Genomic DNA, 17274 nt, shown 5'->3' with positions numbered 1-17274 from the left:
TTTAAAATATCATTAACGAAATTTTTTCTAGACCAGCTCGAATGACATACTAAAAGCTCTGAATAGAAAACTTTATAATCATATCCATGATTGATATACCCAGATCTTATTCGATATATATATATATATATATATATATATATATATATATATATATATATATATATATATATATATATATATATATATATATATATAAAGTAAGACTTATGCTGAAATGTATGTACCTGTGTATTGTGTGTATTGAATATTGTTCATAGTTGTATGTTTCCCAGTAACTATTTTTATACAATTCCATTTCGGGCTTAGAAAGAAGAAAGTTATAATTTGGCATAGAGCGTAGTATCGATAGACCAGAAACTGTATTGACATTATATGTCCTTTAACTGAACATATTGTTTATATAGTTTGGCGTCGAATCATTAGGAACTAAGTCTTTATACTGTGAACAAATTTCTTTTAGAAAAATTACCACGTATGATTTTGTCACTCATATGTATACGTAATATTAATTTCATGTCATACGCTATCATTATTCTCATCTCGTTCTAAGCCATACTTGCTGTACAACATATTGATTGGAATGCATCTATCGCTCTCCTTTTCATAATATATTTTCTCAGTGCGCGCCTGCGCATGTGATACTGCTGACATATATACATATTTTATTGAACAAAATCTATGAGAAAAGTTATAGACCGCTACTGGAGTTATTCTTCAATAACAAAACATTACAATCACCATCACTATTTAGCACCACTTAGACCAATAACTGGTGGCGCCTCCAGTCATGTCAGAAAAATGCGGAGAAGTGCTTGTAGGTGTGTACAGTATCACAATAAAACAATATAAAGAGAATAAATTAAAGACACCAGCAGCACAAATATCATATTCAATAATAATAATAATATTAATAATAATAATAATAATAATAATAATAATAATAAGAAGAAGAAGAAGAAGAAGAAGAAGAAAAATTTACTTGACATAATAAATCTGTTGATGGTGCACGAAGTTAGATTTTCTTAAACTTTACGGTTTCGCTTGTTTCTGTTACTTAGTTTAACACCATAAAGTTGTAACACTTCATGCAGACCCAAACTTAAAGTATCAAGAGATGCTAAGTGTTGATACACATTCCATGTTGATTTCTTTGATATATTTGGAGATGTAAACAGTTTGTCTTTCTAAGGGCTTATCACATACCACTTTACAAATATGGAAGTCCTTGTAGTGTTGAAACATATATCGAAAGAAAGACAGCAATGGAATCAATTTATTTTCTTCTTTCTGAATTATCCCAGGATCATGTCTCTATGATTCTTGTAAAATATTTTCTGTTTTCACAATTTTTCAGGGAACCTTACAAAACCATATATTACCATGAACGTTCCATCTTCGTTTTTATAAAAACAAATGTAGACGCACCAGAAATAATGTGCAGATGGAAACTGGAATGGAATTATGAAACTACCTGACATTAATAATTAATTCAAACTAGATATTCTTATAAAATACAAAGTTATTATTTTGATACTAGGTTTTATATATATTGGAATATAAAAGACTAAAACTTGGGCTTATGAAAATAGATGAAATGTGGACAGAAATAGAAGCTACAAAAGAATAACTATTTAATTATGCAAATTGATAAAACTTGTTGCACGAATGTTGCATGCACAAGGTTCGTGTAAATTTTAATCATAAACATTTATAAACTTCCATGTTAATATCTTTTCAAAACCTTTATTTTAATTTAATTTTTATTATTATTTTAAATTATTTATTTTGATTTAATATTTTAATATTTTAATAGCCATAGTTTCTTCAGTGTTACTTCAAATATGCATATAGCCATATATTATTACCGTTTACTGGTAGTACATTTAAAATATAGCCAAAAACAATGTCATGCCTAAAGTACATCCTCCTTTATAGTGACCAGTATATCAGAAATAAAGCAACATATACACCGAGTTTCTTGATATGTGGAAGCCTGTAAACTGACAGGATTATACAATTTTGGAGAGAACGCTGTTATTGGTTGATCTTAAAATTAGTCAGTTCTGAAAAGTTATAAGCTACCATGACAATAAATAAATAAATAAATAAATAAATAAATAAATCTACTTATTCTTCTTCCTATTATTATTATTATTATTATAAGAAGAAGAAGAAGAACAACAACAACAACAACAAGAAGAAAAGCAAGAACAAGAAGAAAACGAATTATCTAAACTGATATATTGGTATGGTGATGACAACAATGATGATAATGCTGCTAATGGTAACGATGATGAGCTGGAGGTTGCTTATTTTTTGCTTCAACATTATTTTAACCCGATTGTATATATCATTTTTAACCTGATTTTATATATTTGTGATCATCTAAAAAAAATGTTCTGCTAAAACACTTTTGGGAACCGATGAAACCTGGACTTAAATATTTGATGAAGAGGTACAGTGCTTTTGTGGAATTGGTTTTTATATTTGTGTGTCTGTGACACAATTACACAAACGTGTCAATTTTTTTCTCTCACTTCCACAGATTATCATTTCATCAGCTGAGGGTGATTTACCCTAGCTACCTTATGTTTCATCGTCTCGGAATACACAACGATGTTATTTTATAATGTCCTACTTTAATTCTAAGTTTTAATCTCTTCTGACTAAAATGGACTATTTTAGTAATAAACTAATATCACTCATTCGTTTTATCTGATATTAAGTGGCATAACAAGGAGATCAAACCTGGGGTGGGGTGGGGGTGGGCTCAACTGAACTATAGGGCTTGACTTATATTTGGAAGCATACGTTGATTTTAGGTCTAATATGATGTCAGGATAAGGAAGTAGATAATATAAACTTGCATGCAATAGTGTTGTAAAGGAGGGTTTGGGGTACGGACGGAGTGTTTGCTCCGTACGTTAGTGGCATTGGGGCACCAAAACCATGGATGGGTGCCAGAGGTGTTGTGGCGCCAAAAAACCCTTGGGCTATCATCGTCGTCCCGACGCCATTTACCTTTAGGACGCCAATGCTTGCATGCAAAGTTAGAATGTATTTATGCTTTAAAACAAACATTGCTCTTGTGGCAGTGACAATTTGTTACTTTTGACATGACATATAATTATTATTATTATTATTATTAATTTTGATATTTTGTTCTTGTTGGCACTGCCAATGACATCAAAATAGAAAAGTGATAAAATATGCCTCGCTTCTGTAAAACAAGATGTCGAGAGTTCGAAACTCGCTGTGGCATCCCAATTTTTTTTTGCAAATACCTTTTTTAGCATTTCTCTCAAATTCGCTTATCCCAATTTTACTTTTTCAAATTTTTTATCTTGAAAATGAATGGCTTTTTTATATTGATACCCACATTTATCTTTCTATGTGTCAGGCTGCCAAACAAGAGGTCGCAATTTTTTAAACACCTTTTTGTATTTTTTAATTCAATTTTTTTAAAATTTGCTTATCCCATTATTTTTATTTTTTTGTTTACTTTTTGAGATTTTTTTAAATGTTGAAACAGGCAATTGAGCTAAGTACAAATACATACCAAATAGACACTACTTAAATCGATGGATATCAGGTAAAATCTAGCATTGGTCCAGCAGTCAGCAGAAAACAGAAAGTACAAGCTTCGACCGTTCTATTGGAGAGAGAGAGAGAGAGAGAGAGAGAGAGAGAGAGAGAGAACGTCTTTACCCTAATGGCTACGTGGTATCACTTACAAATCGCTGATGCTGTTTTTTTATTTTTAAATTCTGATAGAATCCATGGCCTTTCCTTGTTATTTTCATACATCATTTGCTAAATTGTGGGCTTATTCAAACATAATCTATGCTTCTTCTTCGCCATAAAACACTCCAAAGGAGGTAACTGTTTTTTGTTCACGTATTATTCTTTCATAATATATGACTAAGTTCCCCCCCTCCAATTTTCAATACGTTTGGAAAGGAGAGTGGCGTGTTTGAAGTACACTAACAGTCGTTAATAAGGATTCTAAGAAAAATGATATTCGATATCAAAGAGGAAATATAAAAGAAGAAGAAAAAGCACTAATATGTCGCTGCAAACTGGATTCAATAGCGGAAAAAGAATTGATAACATATCGACCTTTGACGAATAATGCGTATGCACGTAGGGCCGGTAATGTAAAATATACCAAAATTGACGGGAAACATATTTTTGGCTTAGTGTGTAAGGTCATTAAACATGGTAATTAATAATGATCAAATAGAATCAAGATATAATCTCTTTAGTTGATAGATCTCGCTTTGTTGAAGCCTAAGAAATTCGCGCAGTACAGGGCAGAACTTGAAAAAAAAAAATAACCGCACATTCATTAATGTGGATAAAATCACTTTATGCTGATTGGAAAACACTGTTCTTGTTTATAAAATACGAAAAGAAACATTTACCTTTGCTTTGCTGTCCAACTGTCGTCTGCAAAAATCTCAGCCGAATGCTGTAAACTCGCCCGTCGATTATGTTTCGGCGTGCTGACATCATACGTCATAGATAACAGCGCCCCCCTGTGTTTGTTTGGATTTACGCTAGCTGATTTACACTTTGATCAGACCGTTTACATTCCATACATTTCATTTAATACCACATCATTTGGAATATGAGCTGATCATTCCAATCTGTTCTTCAGACCATTTCAACTAATGCCAGATCATTTGGAATCTGAATACATCATTTCATTTTTTGGGTTAAATCATTTAATTCTAGACTACATAATTTCATTTAATACTACGTCATTTGGAAGCAGATTTCATCAATACGTTTTGTTCTTTAGATCATTTAATTTAATACCACATCAATTGGAATCTGAATTCATCATTTCATTTGTTGAGTTAAATCATTTCATTTCATACTACGTAATTTCATTTAATAATATGTCATTTGGAAGCAGATTTCATCAATCCGTTTTGTTCTTTAAATCATTTTATTTAATACCAGATCATTTGGAATTAAAATTCATGATTTCATTTGTTGAGTTAAATCATTTCATTTTAGACTACATCATTTTATTCAATAGCACGTCATTTGGAAGCATATATCATCATTCCGTTTTGTTCTTTAAATCATTTTATTTAATACCAGATCATTTCATTTAACGCCACATCATTTGAAATCTGAATTCATTATTTCATTTTTGGGGTTCAATCATTTCATTTCATGCTACATCATTTCATATCACACAACATCATTTGGAATCTGAATTCTTCATTCCGTTTGGTGGGTTAAATCATTTCATTTCACTCTACATCATTTCGTTTAATACCACGTCATTTGAAATCTAAATGCATCATTCGGTTTTGTTCGTTAAATCATTTCATGTGACAACACATTATTTGGAATCTGGATTGATCATTTCATTTGCTAGGTTAAATCATTTGATTTCATACTAGATCATTTGATTAATGTAATTTTGGCGGCGACGGCTGCCCATAGAGCTGCCTACACAAGCCTATTGGACTAAGCACATTCAAAGAAACAGCTCATCACTTTGCAAGTAAAGACGAAAAAACGTCAACAAGACGCTTACCAATGCCCCTGATATCTTTATACGACCCAGACAGCATTAATCTTACAACAGAAGAATTAGTGGAAAAGTGTAAACAAAAGTACTGCGAACTTTGTCAGTCAGTGCCAGTGAAAAGCAGTACTTAATGGAGTCGAGCAAAAATCAGTCAAATTCATTGGTATGGCACGAACAAAGAACCGGTAGAATAACAGCATCTGTGGCATAACTGCACACCAATATGGACTGTCCTGCTCCTTCACTAATTAAAATTTTTTGCAACCCTGTACAGCAAGAACTGAAAAGTAAGCCAGTGCAATGGGGCATTTGCATGAAGCTGCTGCTCTTCAACACTACACAGCTGCCATATCTACACAACATCAAGATGTGAAAATTACAAGGACTGGATTAGGTCTGTGTATGGATAAAAGGGTTTATCGGTGCTTCTCCAGACGCTCTATTTTCATATTCATGTTGTGGCAATGCTGTTGTGGAAATAAAATGTCGATATACATTAAAGGATGCCAATGTAGATGAAATCACCAGTGTTAACTATTGTCTTGCATCAAACTATGAATTGAAGAAAGACCATAACTACAATGCACAGGTCAAGCTTCAAATGTATGTGTACCAGAACACATTCTGCCACTTGTTGTGTGGACCAATAAAGCACGTGTTATCAGTGTGGTTAACAAAGACCAACATTTCATTGATAACATTGTGAACAAACTTGAAGTTTTCTGGATTGAACACTGCATACTAAAACACAATTGTGACATTGCCTAAAAGAATGTGTCCATTAATAAATTTTGTAACTCACTACATAAACTGAAAGCATCTAGCCCCCCCCCCACTTGTATCAGAAGTAAGAACAATGCCTTACCTAAACTGTCGCATTCCAATCTTACAAACGCTCACGTGGTATTTATTTCATGGCATCAGTAAGAAGCACATTTTGATACGCTCGAAAGGGCTCGTATCGTTGCTTAAAATTTACCTGTAATACATGTACTATATAGTTATTGTATAGTACATGTATGACAAGTCAATTTAGACTTTGGAGAGTTAGTACATATTTTTCAACAATAAATCAATTAAGCTGATATATAATATAGTTTACACTTTATACATTTTAATTGTTTCTTGACGTTTTAAAAAATGTATGTTATTAGTTTAACTGAAAAATAAAACAAGGTGTCCCGTACGTTGCATTCCAAATTTGATCAAAACCGAGACCTCCGATATGTTGCAAGCACCCTAAACTGACATTGATCGTTCTCATAATGTGTTGCCGTCAATAAGAAAGGTCAAATACATTTGATTCGTCTCGAAATCTGATTACTCACTCGAACTAACACTTAGCGTTCTTTGCAGGAACAATGCGGCGGATACTTGATTTTCCAGTGTAAATTGTGTTGTTCTTTTGTGTTTTTTAGTGCATTAGAATACTGTCATTCAAAAAAACGAGTTATACGTAAACATAGCTGGAACTGTCCATGCAATGCAACAACACGGCTGCCACGTACTCTTGCAAAGACTTGGGCCTATTCAAACCTAGACCAACAAGCTGTTCTCCGCATTGTTTTGTTGTTTCTTTTGACTGGCGGCGGATACCAACGGCGGAATGCACTAATTGTGCTGAAGCGTCCGCCTATGTATAAGCCGGATGATCGGACCGCACACTATTTATTAATAAATTAATTTAGACTAACCTTTGTATCCAGACGGTAAGTATAATCCCTCTTCTAAAAATCCACTGCGTTAAATCCTTTAGAACTCTCACTTTTTTAGTATAAACCCCTGTCAGAACAGAACACCTATGTATTCATCAGCTGTTGACCTCAGATTTGAATTACCCACGCATGCGTGTAAAGCAGCATCACAACAAGGTAAGAGTAACGCGTGAAAACCGTCTAGCGCGGCATATGGACATAGAACACAATTAATTTTACTATATGTTCTCTACATTTGTTTCTCAGTACTGACCTTTCCACTGTGTGACAATCAATACCAATAACATGTTAATCTAAAATACGTTCAAAGATGACTTCACGGTGAAGTTATCGTCAAAGGTTGACCTGCTCTTTTTTGAGATGCTGGACTGTCAGCATAGCAGCATGTAAACAGAACACAGATTTCACTTCCGGATCATCACCAGGGCCTTATTACTCACTGTGCACTGTCGCCGAAATACACACAGACAACAGCACCATGAGCTCATATTCTCAAGAATAAACAATTACCTTTAAATCCCTACCAAAAAAGCATAAATAAAACTCTTCTATCACCACCGAAATGAGAGAGGGAAAAATGTTCTAAAAATAGACTAGAACTTCATTCGTTGGTACTTAAATGGAAGTATTAATTGTGACCCGATTCCAGTTGGCATTGCATACTAAGGGAGGCAACTCATGAAATCCAGTAGATGTCGCAAGGACAAAGCACTAAACTATCTGTTCAATCCGTCAAGGTGTAGACAGGGTTATGTATCGCAACCTTGGCTAGCAAAGATGACACATTCTCGGTGAACGTGGTACGTGCTTCATCCTTCATCGTAAGCAGTTATGGCACAATCCACCTTAGCAGGAAAATGACTCTTCAACGATGCAGCTGAGTTTCTTATGATTGTATACACGACATCAGGATATACAAGTATTAAATTCGGTCCTTCGTTAAGCTCAGTATAGAAAATATTTGTTGAATCGATCGTTGTTTTGTATGTTTTTTGAATGACCTTTGTGTTGACACTGATGGACGATATACTAAAAAATATTGTTACGAATGAGGGATTGATTTATCGGCCTATTTTCAACTCAGAATAGCAAAACTGGATAAAATCTGATATCGGCTTGCATCTGAAGCGGTTTGCTATCGAAAAAAATACGTTTCAAGAGGATGATCAATTTATGGAATTATATTAGTACATTTCTACGAGTTTACTCCAGTGCTTTTCCAAACTGATCTTGGGGAGAAAAAAAAAAAACTGCAATTGTATCGATGCAATGTTGGGCATTAAAATAAAATCCTGCTTGAATTCTAATAGAATATTTATTCATTTGGGGATTCGCTGGTAATCGTGTTTCGGATTCGTAAATGATAAGTCAGTTTTGTTAAAGTGTTCTTGGACTTTTTCGCTGAATATTTTGACGACGAAAATGTTCTGCTTAGCAACCACTTGAGTGGAGTAAATTATTTATACGACAGCAATTTCTAAAATGAGCTTCTACATCGAATTGTATGGCCTGGGGGTCATTTGGCTGTGAAGCAGCATAACACCTTTCTAATGAATCACGTCCTTCGAACTATTTCTTGTTAAGGTTAAATAAAATTGGTTATTTATAGGTCGATGACTCTGTTTTCCAAAGAGTTGCTCATTAAAAAACGAAAAAGATTCTCCAAATGTTTGAAACGGGGGCTGCTACTGTGATTGAAAGAATTGTAATTGGCGTTGGAAGCAAGGCTACCGTGGTTGTTGTCCTTACTATCGGTATATTTCAACGAAGGACTGCACAAAATAACCAATAGAACAGATAAGTAAAAGAGTCAGCAGTTGTTTATCTTCTTGTTTCAAAGACAAATATTTAATGGCTGCTCCAAATACACGATGCAAGACAATTATTTGGCAGAAGAAAATTTTATTTTTTAGAACCTCCCACATCAAACTCGCAATTATTTGAGTATTATTTCTTTTCCAAGAGATCCTAGTGGTTGTGCAAGGTGTTGTGTATGTCTATCTTTCACAAAATGCTTCACCTAAACACACAACTATATTGGTAAGTATAATACGTGTAAGAATGGCTATCCTTCTTATTCTTAATGATAGATAATTACTTTCCTAACAAGTACAAACACTTTACGGTGCCTAAGTTCCGTTTCTTTTCATCTTGTTTCATGTCTGTAGAAGACTATGTGACTGTTTTCAATCTCAAAAAGGAAAGTTTTCTTTCTCTTTGTCAATATTTGGTTTTCCACCACAAACCATGTTATTTATTTTTTTAAATCACATTTAAGCTGAAAATTAAAATTGAAAATGAAATTGAGAAATGAAAATTTACCACCAAAAATAGAGATGAAACTAAAAAATCGTAAATTGACATTAAAAACCTAAAAAAGCCTCAAAATTTGAGAGAGTGAAATAAATTTGTAAATGATATCTAAAACAATGAACTGAATGTGAAATTTTGAAAAACATTTAAAATGGAAAATTGAATTAAAACTAATCTGAAAATGAAAATTGGTTTTGAAAGAAATGAAAATTGAAAAATAAATCTGCGAAAATAAAAATACAAAATTGAAATTGATCAAAAATAAATTACAAAAGTAATTCTGAAAATAAAAATGACAAAAAATAAATTGATAATGCTAAGTAAAAATTATGAAAATTTAAGCAACAAATTTGGCCAAAATTTCAACAACAACAAAAAAAAAAAATACAGAAAAAGTGGTACATTATAAAAACATGAAAAATAAAAATTGATAATAAAACTTTCATGAAAAATTGAAAATGAAATTGAAAAGTAATTTGACAAAATTAATATTATAAAATAACATTTGCAAATGAAAACCGAAAATGAAAAATTATAAACAAAAATATTCTGAAAATGACTTTAGGAATGCACATTTTAAACGAAAATTGGAAATGAAAATTTAGAAACATGATTTGAAAATAAAATGTATAAATTAAAATTAAAATTGAAAATTGTAAACAAAATAGAATTCTAAAATTTAAAAATGAAACTGAAAATGCAAAATGAAAATTAAAAATTGAAAATTAAAATTAACAAAAGATTGAAAGGCGAAATGGAAAAGTAAATTTGAAGATGAAAATTTAAAAAGAATATAATATGAAAAACAGTTTGAAAATAAAGATCATAATTGAATATGTAAAAAGTTAAATTTTATAAACTGAATTTGAAAATAAAAGTTGACAATGAAAATTTGAAATCGAAAATTGAAAATACAAAATTTTCACCGCTAAAGCAAGTTCAGAGTTACTGCTAGCATTAAAATTCGTCTTAAAACAAAATGGTCGTCACCCTGTACGATGACAGATGCTTAATTTCTTAACCATACTTACCCACTTTTGTGACAGTGTATAGGTATGTTTGTGGGTATAGTGTGCGTAAACACAACTACGTTGCCTTATTTGTGATAGTGTATATATTTTCATATTCCTTCTTCTATCCTAGCCTCTTAAGTACTCGTTTATGTGTATGCTTGTAAGTATCGTTCGTGTATATTCCTAGGCAAGTAAATGCGGTTTTGTTAGATAGTAGATAACTGGGCGTTCGTCTCTTTAACAAAGTATTGAATAAAGTAAATGTTGTATATTGATCGCTCCAGTGTCATGTTGATGCATTGTGCGCGTGTGTCTCTGTGTGTGTCTTTTCCTTAACAATACCCTTGTCCCTACATTCATGAGTGCTTGTTTTGTGTGAATGTGGAGTAGTGTGGCTATAAATACTAACTCCTTTGCTGATGTAATAGTGTGTGCGTGCGTGTGTGTGTGTATTTGTTCCCCTAAAAGCCATTATCCCTAATCTGAAGAGTGATTGTTTTGCGTGAAAATGAGTAGTGTAATTATAAATATTGACTAATTTGCTGGTGTATTTGTAGGTGATGGCGTGTTTCTTAAATAAAAACATCCTTACTCCACTCTGTAATGGTTCAAAGTATAGTGGTTTTGTTGGTACTAGTGTGTTGGTTTGTATAAAATTTATTTTAGGTTAGTGCTCTTATCTCAGTGGATTGTTTGGTATGTGATATGTGTAGTTGGTGAGAGGGGATGTTTTCCTTCACGTCCGTGTTTAATGTATATAAAGTGCAGCGTTCGTCAAGCCCTAAAGAATCCAACTCGAATAGTAATATAACATTATACGAATGGATAAAAGCACTGACATAAAAAAGGAAATATTCCCAGGAGAAGATCAAATAGGCTATACCATACATAAAACCTTGTCTGAAAACATTACACACACCATAGTTAAACTGCTTAACAAGATCTGGGAAGTAGGCAAACTACCCAATAAATGAAAAAACGCAATAGTAATCCCAATCCACAAACAAGATATAGACCCCAATAACATAAACTCTTATAGACCAATCTCCCTGACTGATAATATTTGCAAATTTATGGAAACAGTAATAACCAATCAACTTAAATACCATCTGGAAAGTAACAATTTAATATCTGAAAACCAATGCGGATTTAGAAACAAAGGTCCACTACGGATCAACTCATAGGATTTGAATCAGCAATTGAACTGGCATTTAACTCCAAACGAAAGATAGACGGAAACCTAATTGCAGTATTCATAGACTTGGAAAAGGCATTCGACCTCGTTTGGACAAAAGGCTTATTAGCTAAACTTAACCACTTCGGAATAACTGGATGAGTATTTAACTTCATCGAGAACTTCTTAACTGACCGCAAAATTATAACTAGAGTTGGGGACACTTACTCTGACACATACTCACTCGAGAATGGTACTCCACAAGGGAGGGTACTCAGCCCCACACTCTTTAACATCATGATTAATGCCTTGGATCAAAACATAACTTCAAGCCTAGTCGAAATGTCACAATTTGCGGATGACAGTGGAATATGGAGAGCAGGTGACCCTACACGTTACATAATCATTAGTGAAATCCAAGACAGCCTAAACAATACAGAGAGATGGGCATATAAATGGGGATTCAAACTATCACATGAAACAACTTTTGCAGTCCTCTTTACAACCAAACATAGTCATAAATTCAGGTACCCCGAACTCACCATCCAAAATAAAATCACCAGACTCATAAAAGTAGCACGATTTCTTGTCATGTATCATGATGAACATCTAAATTGGGGACACCACATAAATGACCTAGTAAATAGATGCGATAAAGATATAAACTTATTTAGGAACCTTAAAGGAACCACATGGGGATCCAATCAAGAAATGCTCTGAACACTATACAGGGCATTAATAAGATCGAAATTGGACTATGCATGTTAAATATATAATTCAGCTACACATAGACACCTTAAAAAACTAGACCAGATACAAAGAAAAGCTCTAGACACTTGTACCGGTGGTCTGCAGTCTGTATCCGTAGCTGATGTCCAAATCCTAACTGGAGAACTGCCCCTACACCTAAGCGGGCAAGAATTAATCCTAAGATATGCAGCTAGAGTAACTATCCATCCTATCACACACACACACACACACACACACACACACACACACACGTATAGCCATCAATAAATGTTACACACCTTTCAGCGAAGCTTATACACCAATTGATTAACCAACTAACAATTGAAAATGACCAAGCCGACCCAACAACAAACTACGACACAACGCCATGGACCAATATCAGACCATCAGTTAACACATAAAACACGGAATTTGGCAATAAAAAAGACCAGGAACTAAAACTCAAAACAATTATCACAACTGAAATTATGATAAAATACGTTAACTCAATTAAAATATACACTGACTGATCTAAAATATCAGAGTCCCCCAGAACAGCAGCAGCAGTGGTAATACCTGAGCTGAATATTAAAATGGGTAAAAGGCTACCTAACCACTGCTCTAATTACACAGCTGAGTTCTGGGCCATCCTGGAAGCCCTCTGATGGATTAAGGACAACAACATACCCAAAGCAGTGATTATAAGAGACTTGCTGAGCGTCATAACGTCTATACTAAAAAAACAATGCTAAATCAAGAGAAAATGTCCTTAGGCAAACATGCGTATTAATTAAAAATTATATAACAACAAACAACAAATCGAATTCATGTGGATACCATCCCACATTAACATTCAAGGAAATGAGTATGCTGACCAAATAGCGAAACAGAAACTAAATGAACCAATTCACATGGCCATTAATTACAGTGTCATGGAACTCCTAAGCATAACCAAAAACTTTACTGATAGCAAATGGCAGGAATACTGGAACCAGAACACCAAGGGCAGGAATCTATTCTCTATTCTAAAAGATATCAATAGGAATAAGAAACCACCTAAAATCAACAACCATGATCAAAAATCCATAACTAAGATCTATACCGGAAAAAAACAAATTGGCCAGCAGCTTTGGGCAATACTAGGACCCCAACCCCACAACACAAATTGCTACCACTGCCGGGTTCCAGAAGACTTATCACATATATTCAACACCTGCCACAAACTAAAAAAAGAAAGAACTAAACTAAAAATGGAGCAAAATAGGATTGGATCCTCTGAAACATACTCAGAGTTTTTAATGAATAACAACCCTAACCTCAATCTCACCTATATAAATATAACTAACTTTATACACGAATCTGGGTCTCAAAACAAAATATAAAATCAAAATTACATAATTCAATTGTTATCAACTAGGAGACTGGCTAATAAACAAAACGTTAGGATCTATAAGATCAGATGCCTTTGATCTGTCTTAAGTGACCAGAGTTCTTCGGCAAAGAAATCTATCTCATCCAAATAATTTTAGCCAGAAAATAACATAACACAACTAATACAGGCTAACAAACCTAAACATAGGGAACAAATAAGATCAGATGTCTTTGACTCGTCTTATCGACCCGATTGATCGGCAAGGACATCTGTCTTTTCCAAACAGACATATCCTGGTAATAAACATCACATAATTAGTATTCAGGCTAAGAAACTCAAATTTAGGGGGAAAATAAGATCAGATGTCTTTGACTCCCCCTAGCAGCCTGAGTAATTTGCAAAGTTAACTGTCTTAATTAAATAGACTTAGCCTGAAAGTGAAAATAACACCAAGCAAGTCCAAACAGATAAAATAGAAATAAGGCAACTAGGAAACAAAAGTAGAAAGGGGGTGGGGGGGTGTATTTATATTTTAAAAAGATGTATATTATTTGTTATTCTTTATTATTCCTCCTTTCAATCTAACCAATCTTTTCCACTTTCTAGCATGCACATAACACCACTAATACCTCTGAGAACTCTCTAGCCGAAGGTGACAGACATATTTATACCACGATGAATTAATTATATGCCCCCAAAATTAGAGCATATAAGGTGGTCAAACACCCAAGACCATCAGGGCCCGCTACACAAGTAGCAAAATTTTAAACAACTTTGGGAAAGAAGGACCCCAAATTAGCATCTATAAGGTGGTCTAAACTCCAACGACCATCAAGCCCAGCAGCACAAGGCTGCAAATAAAATAACGATAATTAGACAACTAAGACCCTAAAAACAGAATCCTTCATATAAGATGGTCTCAAAAGTCCAAGACCATCAGGACCAGCCACACAAGGTGACAAACTTTATTAAAAACTGTCACCTAAGATAACTTTCCTAGGTTAATTCTAAACTCAAAACAGCACAGAGTTTGTTTCTTTTTAAATTCAAAATTGTGTTGGACGACAATTTAGACCACATACCCTGAAGTCTAGGAGCACCGACCTGTGACCTTGGAGCCGCCTTTCCGCCCTCGCCTCCCTTGCCACGGCCAGACATAAAAACAAACAGCGTGCAGTGCACGCCCTAAATACTGAAAAGCCAGTACCAAACATATGATTGTGTGTTGGGTCCATTCCCACTCATACATATCAAAATGCAGCTTAAGTAGTGACGACTGAATGGGTTGAGTGTGTGCTGGGTCTATTCCCACTCGCCTTCAAGCCCTCCATTCAGACAGTTAGAACCTCTTGTAAGGTCCACTGCCTGACAGCTTTAATTAAAAAATGCTCCCTCAGCACATAAATGCCTAGTGAAAGTGGCTCCAATTCCTTTCCCAAGGGGGAATTAAATAGCCTGCTGTGTAGGCATTACGCAGAGGTACATGCTCGAGCATATACCTCTGCGTTATGACTACACAGTAGGCTATTTTTAAATATATTTAAAACTTAAATATAAGCCATGTAATAACTAATATCTAGTAAAGCCGATTGGCGGATCTCACCTTTAGGTCCACTCAATACTAATGTTCATCGGTACAGAGAGTCTAATTTAAAAATTCAGTCAAGGCGATAAACATTATATTTTGGACAAGGGGTGCAAAAATGATTACCACTGGATAAACGGGCACTTGCGTGACGCCCATGGCACTTTTCTTGGACTCTGATATCCCTTGCTATCTCCGGACATGATAGCAGATTATACGGTACAGACTGTTGAGATCAGTATGTGTGCTACGATTCCCACTCATCAAATGTCCCGTTGAGATTTTATAGCTGTTACGTGTTTAGGCTCTCATAAACAGTAAAAAGAAGGAAAAATAAGACAACAAGCTTTATAAAATTTAACAAATAATTTATTTCCCTAGAAAACAAGGTAAAAATGGAAAAAAAGAGCTTACGGTTTTAAGAATAAAATCCAAATATAATCCAAGAATAATCCAAGAATTAAAAATTAAAAGTCCTAGTAACAGAATGTTCTAATGAATTTAAGTTCGAGTCACGAACAAAATTTCAATAAATGTGTTTGTCCAAGAATTCTGTGTGAGCACTTCAATATTCCCAGGGAAAAGAGTTAATCTCTTAGAATCCAAATAACCTAAAGAAAAAGAAAAATGTAACTCCAACTGGTCTCAACAGAAAACACCACCTTAACATCGAAGTGTTTAAAGGCCCAATTGACTTAATTCTCTAAAGAAAAAGGTTATACACTAATTTAAGACGCAAAACAGAATGCCGCATGAGGGTCAAGTGATCACTTTCTAGAACAAAGTGGAAGGTTTACATCACGTACTCCCAGTTCAGCCCCGATTTCACTCTATAAATCACATTAAAAATGAATAAAAAATAAAAAAAGAAGTTGTTTACTTATACTCTTACTTATTTTATATCAAAGTCAGGAACTAGGTCAGCATTAAGATATAAAGTTCTAATAATAGGTGTTTACGAAAAAACAGTCAGGTAAAACTAATTTCTGGAAAATGTCAAATTCCAGTAAACAAAATTACATTACAGTAGCATGTAATGGAATAATACAAAATTTAAAACTAACAAACAAACCATTAAATTAAATCAGATATAAATTAAATCAAATATACATAGCATAGTCCGTGAGTCGGACATAACTAATATGCATACGGTGTATGCATTAAAGCGAACGGAAGGTGGAACTAATTCTCTTCCGTACGAGTAACTATATATCCAGCGGTGCTGGAGCTAACCAGACGCACATGTCCGAATGGACGAAAGCGTCTTTAATTTAATCTAAGTAAGTAAGTAAGTAAGCAATCGCACCATTCAACACTGAATAATCAAATATGGCGAGCAATATACTATAGAAGCTAGAGAAATTGCATGGATGATTTGGGGATAATTGAAGAAATGCTAGAAAGGTTGAATTGTGGTTCTTATAGCCCCCACCGAGTTAACATGGAAATCAACAATTTGAGGAAGGCCAAGGAAAGACCTAAGAAACTCATCAAACAAGAAAAAGGAGAAAAGGTGGACCAGGAGGAAAAAGAGCAAATGAGAGACTACCATGATAAGCTAATGAAAGAAGAAGAAAATGAAAAGAAGAAAAAAGAGAAGGAAGAGAAAAAGCAGGAAATTGGAAGAAAGAAGAAGAAAACAAATGTGATGGGAAAGATGAGAAGTTGAGTGGAGAAGAAGAGAAGAGAGAAATTAGGAATAGATGCCTGTTCTCTCTTGCCTGATTTTTTTTAGTCGATTGTATAGTTGTATGTTTGATATATTTATGTCGATCAATTTATGCCTATGTCTCTGTCTATGTCTTTAACCCTGTCTCTA

General features: G+C 34.0%; 1 protein-coding gene across 2 annotated transcripts in view; it reads right to left on the bottom strand.

Annotated features, from left to right (window-relative positions):
* The window catches only part of LOC149805892 (long-chain-fatty-acid--CoA ligase 1-like), a 149830-nt gene extending 142454 nt beyond the window's left edge, over positions 1-7376 (bottom strand). The window contains exon 1 of one of the 2 annotated variants that reach the window (XM_089950650.1): positions 7249-7376. The gene's annotated coding sequence lies outside the window, so the exon portion shown is untranslated. Of the gene's footprint in view, positions 1-6419; positions 6500-7248 lie in introns of those variants that run through there. The other variant, XM_089950649.1, reaches the window with a different exon arrangement.
* Between the last annotated feature and the right edge of the window lie 9898 nt (positions 7377-17274).

The sequence above is a fragment of the Sinohyriopsis cumingii genome, chromosome 2, assembly GCF_028554795.1.
Source record: "Sinohyriopsis cumingii isolate HCF-2022 chromosome 2, ASM2855479v2, whole genome shotgun sequence".
Taxonomy (NCBI): Eukaryota; Metazoa; Mollusca; class Bivalvia; order Unionida; family Unionidae; genus Sinohyriopsis; species Sinohyriopsis cumingii.
This window is presented reverse-complemented; position numbering and strand designations above follow the sequence as displayed.